Consider the following 6,234-nt stretch of genomic DNA (forward strand, 5'->3'; position numbering starts at 1 on the left):
CTGGCAAACATGGTGAAACCCCGTCTCTACAAAAAAATACTAAAATTAGCCGGACGTGGTGGTGAGCACCTGTGGTTTTAGCTACTTAGGAGGCTAAGGCGGGAGAATCATTTGAACCTGGGAGGAGGAGGTTGCAGTGAGCCGAGATTGTGCCACAGGACTCCAGTCTGGGTGACAAAGCAAGACTCTGTCCAAAAAGAAAGAGAGAGAGAGGGAGAAAACAGCTAAGAATTGCCCCACCTAGAGATCAGGAAAGCTGCGGTATTTATCGCCCCATGTTCAACTAGCACTGGCAAAGGACTGCTCTGGGGAGCCTTAGCTCTGGGCAGAGAGAACGCCCCAAAACAGGAAGATATGTCTGTGGTTCTGAGCAGCTGCTACAGGACATGACTCAGTGTAGGCTGATGAGAGCCAGCCCTGGGGCTTAGTCCAGAACTAGAGAAAGCAGCACCAGGCTGGGGAAATACCAGCTGGGATCTGGTAAGGGTTGGTATGAGATCTGCCTTCTGGCAAAAGCCAGGGGAGAAGAACATAGCTAAGTCTGGGAAGGAGACTGAATACTGGGGCCCCTTGATCAAACTGTGCCTGAAGCCCCTCTAGAATAGGCAAGGTCTCTCTCTCTCTCGCTGTCTATCTCTCTCTCCCCCCGTCTCTGTCTTGACGGGGTCTCACTGTGTTGTCCAGGCTGAGGCCGGGAGTTCAAGATCAGCCTGGACAACATAGTGAGCAAGAGTCCTCCTGCCTCAGCCTCCCAAAGTGCTGGGATTACAGACACGAGCCTCTTCACCTAGCCCTAACACCTTGTATTTTAACAGCTCAGTGATATGTTCAGCTCCCCTACTGAACTGAGAGTCCTGAAAGAGCAGGTCTGGGCCCATATTTCTCCTGCCATGTCCCTGGTGCCCAAAACAGAGCCTGGCACACAGTAGGTACTCACTTAGATGAGTGTTAAGCAATCAAATGAGATTTCTTTTCTCAATTTGTGGTTGAGAAAACAAAGCCCAGGAAGGGTATCAGACTTGTCCACAAAGCAAGTGGGAATCGGGGTCAGGATTCAAATCAGACTTATGTGGCTCATGGCCCAGCACGTCACTTTGTGGAGCACTTTTGCTGTCCACCCTGCCCACCATGGCTCCGTCTGGCCAGCCTCTCTGCTCCTTATCTCCCTGAAATGCCCCTCACACCCACCATAGCTTCCAGGAAGACCCCACAGGGCCCAGGCAATCCGGGAGGGCTTCCTGCAGGAAGGGCTCCCAGACAGCACAGTGTGCTGAGAGCTGTGTCTGACTGTGAAATGCCGGTTGATTTGCTCCTCTACATCTTTGCAGAAGGCACAGGGAACATGTGGGAAATATTTCCACAGCTGTCCTCACACTTACCCATCTGTCCCGATGACTTCATCAGAGCTTGAGCTGGGGGTGTGGCTGACCTCATCTTCCCTCCTCCCAGAGCGCAGTGAGCAGAATCCTGACCCGTGAAAGATTAACTCAGCAGCCCCACGCCTGGCCTGAATCTCAGGCAGCGAGCTCCTTCTGCTCATTATCTGAGTCTCTGCCTGCTGTTAAAGTTCCCCTTTTAGCTGAGAAGGAAAGTGAGCCCAGAGAGTGACGTCCCATGCCCCGAGACACACAGCATGTGCTGAGAGCTGGACTGGTCTCTTCTTGGCCACTGTCCTGCCTCTTCGGTGCATTCTCTGCAAAGCCACTAGAGGGTATCCGTGAGCACCTGACTCAGGTCCTATTCCTCCTCTGTCCACAGCCCTCTATGGCTCCTACCTCCCTCAAAGTCAAGACCCAAGTCCTTCCTGCAGCCCATGAGGGCCTGCATGACTTGTCCCATCCCCTCCTTGCCCTCGCCTCCTCCCTCTCTACCTCTCGCTCCCTCTACTCCAGTCACACAGGCCTCCTTGCTCTTCCTTCAACATGCCAGGCGTGGTCCTGCCCCAGGGCCTTTGCACGCATGGTGCCTGTAGCGTGGGATGCTGTTCCCTGTAGATCTTCCTAGAGTACTTGCTCTAATCAGCTCAGGATGAGCAAGGGAGAGGGAGAAAACCCCTCACAGAGGGATAGGAGAATGCTGATGAAACGCTTTTTTTTTTTGAGACGGAGTTTTGCTCTGTCACCCAGGCTGGAGTGCCATGCCGTGATCTCGGCTCACTGCAACCTCCGCCTCCCAGGTTTAAGCGATTCTCTTTCCTCTTCTTCAGTCTCCCGAGTAGCTGGGATTACAGGTCCACACCACCACACCAAGCTAATTTTTGTATTTTTAGTAGAGAGGGGTTTCACCATGTTGGCCAGGCTGGTCTCGAATTCCTGACCTCAAGTGATCTGCCTGCTTCAGCCTCCCAAGGTTCTGGGATTACAGGCGTGAGCCACCGCACCCAACCGATGAAACCCTTTCTAGCTCCCTTCATCTCTCCTACTGAAGAAACATCTTCAGCCCACCTGGTGAGTCATGGTCATGGCTGGGCCTCTGTTTCCCCATTTGTAAGAGACACGTAACGCTTCCCAAATCCGTGCCAGTGGCTTCTCATATTTTCTTCCATTTCCCCATATCCACAGTTATCTATTTTCCTTTAAACCTCACATCTGAAATATCAGCCAATGCATTTTAAAAATCTTTTTTAGGGCCAGGCGTGGTGGCTCACACCTGTAATCCCAGCTCTTTGGGAGGCTGATGGCGGGAGGATTGCTTGAGGCCAGGAATTCCAGACTAGCCTGGGTAACATAACGAGACTCCATCTCTACAAAAAAAAAAAAAAAGCAAAAATTAGCCAGACGTGGTGGTGTACACCTGTGGTCCCAGCTACTCAGGAGGCCAAGGTGAGAGGATCACTTGAGCCTGGAAGGCCGAATGATCTGGTTTGCTTCTGTGTCCTCATCCAAATCTCATATGGAATTGTAATCCCCATGTGTTGAGGGAGGGAGGCGATTGGATCATGGGGGCAGTTTCCCCCATGCTGTTCTTCTGATAGTGAGTGAGTTGTCACAAGATCTGATGGTTTTATAAGTGATTGAATTTTCTCCTGTGTCCAGCCATCTTGTGAAGAAGGTGGCTGCTTCCTCTCCCACCATGATTGTAAATGTCCTGAGGCTTCCCCAGCCATGCAGAACTGAGTCCATTAAACTTCTTTCCTTTATAAATTACCCAGTCGCAGTGGCTCACGCCTGTCATCCCAGCACTTTGGGAGGCTGAGGTGGGAGGATCACGAGGTCAAGAGATCCAGGCCATCCTGGCCAACATGGTGAAACCCCATCTCTACTAAAAAATACAAAAAAATTAGGTGGGCATGGTGGCACGCACCTGCAGTCACAGCTATTCGGGAGGCTGAGGCAGGAGAACCACTTGAACCAGGGAAGCAGAGGTTGGAGGTTGCAGTGAGCCAAGATCGCACCGCTGCACTCCAGCCTGGGCAACAGAGCGAGACCCCATCTCAAAATAAATAAATAAACAAACAAACAAACAAAAAAGAAATAAATAAATTACCCAATCTCAGGGACGTTCTTTATAGCAGTGTGAGAACAGACCAATACATTCAGGCTTCAGTGAGCCATGATTGCGCCACTGCATTCTAACCTGGGTGACAGAATGAGACCCTGTCTCTAAAAAAATAAAACAAAAAATAAATCCTTTTTTTTTTTTTGAGATGGAGCCGCGTTCTGTTGTCCAGGCTGGAGTGCAGTGGCGCAATCTCAGCTCACTGCAAGCTCTGCCTCCCAGGTTCACACCATTCTCCTGCCTCAGCCTCCCGAGTAGCTGGGACTACGGGTGGGAGAGACTTAGAACCACTCCCCGACCCCTCGCCCCTGGCAAGAGCCAACTGAGACTTGAGAAAGACAGAACAGATATTCAAAGGGGTCACTGTGCAACTGGGGTTGCAGGTTATTTCATACCATGCCAAACACTCTGAAGTCATATTTTGTTCTGTTTTTTTGTTTGTTGTTTGTTTTGAGATGGAGTTTCGCTCTTCTTGCCCAGGCTGGAGTGCAGTGGTGTGATTTGGCTCACCGCAACCTCCGCCTCCCAGGTTCAAGACATTCTCCTGCCTCCGCCTCCTGAGTAGCTGGGATTACAGGTGCACACCACCACGCCCAGCTAATTTTTGTATTTTTATTTATTATTTATTTATTTATATATTTTTTGAGATGGAGTCTCACTCTTGTCGCCCAGGCTGGAGTACAATGGCACTATCTTGGCTTACTGCAACCTCTGCCTCCCGGGTTCAAGCAGTTCTCCTGCCTCAGCCTCCCGAACATCTGGGATTACAGGCACCCGCCACCATGCCCAGCTAATTTTTGTATTTTTAGTAGAGACAGGGTTTCACTATGTTGGCCAGACTGGTCTCAAACTCCTGACCTCAGGTGATCCTCCCGCCTTGGCCTCCCAAAGTGCTGGGATTATAGGTGTGAGTCACCGCACCTGGCTATTTTTTTTTTTTTTTTTTGACAGAGAGCCTTGCTCTGTTGCCCAAGCTGGAGTGCAGTGGTATGATCTCACTGCAACTTCTGCCACCCGGCTTCAAGCGATCCTCCTGCCTCAACCTCCCAAGTAGCTGGCATTATAGGTGCCTGCCACCACACCCAGCTAATTTTTGTATTTTTAGTAGAGACGGGGCTTCACCATGGCCAGGCTGGTCTTGAACTCCTGACCCCTAGTGATCCGCCCACCTCTGCCTCCCAAAGTGCTGGGATTACAGGCCTGAGCCACTGTATCTGGCCTGTCTTGTTTTCTGCTGTGTTCTCAGGACCTAGAACAGGTGAGTACACAGTAGGTGCTCAATAAATGTTTGTGACATAAACGAATGCACTCATGTCTGTTCCTCCTTATGGCCCATTGTGCTTGGCAGAATATTGACACCTCCCGGTCCAAAGATGTCCACATCCTGATTCCCAAATCCTATGCATACAGTACCTCAATTGGCAAACAGGACTTTGCAAATAGGATTACATTAAGGATCTTGAGATGAGTAGATGATCCTGGATTATCCGGATAAGCCCAGTGCAATCACAGGGTGCTTATAAAAAGGAAGCAGGAGGCTGGGCACAGTGGCTCACGCCTGTAATCCCAGCACTTTGGGAGGCCAAGGCTGACAGATCACCTGAGGTCAGGAGTTTGAGACCAGCCTGGCCAACATGGTGAAACCCTGTCTCTACTAAAAATACAAAAATTGGCTGAGCGTGGTGGCGGGCGCCTGTAATCCCAGCTGCTCTGGAGGCTGAGGCTGGAGAATCACTTGTGCTCAGGAAGTAGAGGCTGCAGTGAGCCAAGATTGCCCCACTGCACTCCAGCCTGGGTGAGAGTGAGACTCCGTCTCAAAAAAACAAAACAAACCAAACCAAAAAAAAAGATGGGGCCCTGCGCAGTGGCTCATGTCTGTAATCCCAGCACTTCGGGAGGCCGAGGCGGGTGGATCACAAGGTCAGGAGTTCGAAACCAGCCTGGCCAGTATGGTGAAACCCCATCTCTACTAAAAATACAAAAAAAAATTTAGCCAGGTGTGATAGCGGGCACCTGTAGTCCCAGCTACTCGGGAGGCTGAGGCAGAAGAATTGCTTGAACCTAGGAGGTCGAGGTTGCAGTGAGCTGAGGTCACACCACTGCACTCCAGCCTGGGCAAGAGAGCAAGACTCTGGAGACTGTCTCAAAAAAAAAAAAAAAGGAAGCAGGAATGCTAGGTTCAGAGAAGTAGACCCGATAATAGAAACAACCAGGGTGAGGTAGCTTGAGAAAAACTCCATCAGCCCTTGCTGGCTTGGAGATGGAGGAAGGGGCCACGAGCCAAGGAATCCAAGAAGCCTCTGAAGGCTGGGCACGGTGGCTGATGCCTGTAATCCCTGCACTTTGGGAGGCCAAGGTAGGAGGACCCATGAGGTCAGGAGTTCGAGACCAGCCTGGCCAACAGAAAGAAACCCCCAGTCTCTACAACATAAAATTTTTTTTTTTTTGAGACAGAGTCTCGCTCTGTCACCCAGGCTGGAGTGCAGTGGCCGGATCTCAGCTCACTGCAAGCTCCACCTCCCGGGTCTACGCCATTCTCCTGCCTCAGCCTCCTGAGTAGCTGGGACTACAGGCGCCCGCCACCTCGCCTGGCTAGTTTTTTGTATTTTTTAGTAGAGACGGGGTTTCACCGTATTAGCCAGGATGGTCTCGATCTTCTGACCTCGTGATCCGCCCGTCTCGGCCTCCCAAAGTGCTGGGATTACAGGCTTGAGCCACCGCGCCCGGCCTACAACA

The sequence above is a fragment of the Trachypithecus francoisi genome, unplaced genomic scaffold, assembly GCF_009764315.1.
Source record: "Trachypithecus francoisi isolate TF-2019V2 unplaced genomic scaffold, Tfra_2.0 Lachesis_group5, whole genome shotgun sequence".
In the NCBI taxonomy this organism is placed as follows: Eukaryota; Metazoa; Chordata; class Mammalia; order Primates; family Cercopithecidae; genus Trachypithecus; species Trachypithecus francoisi.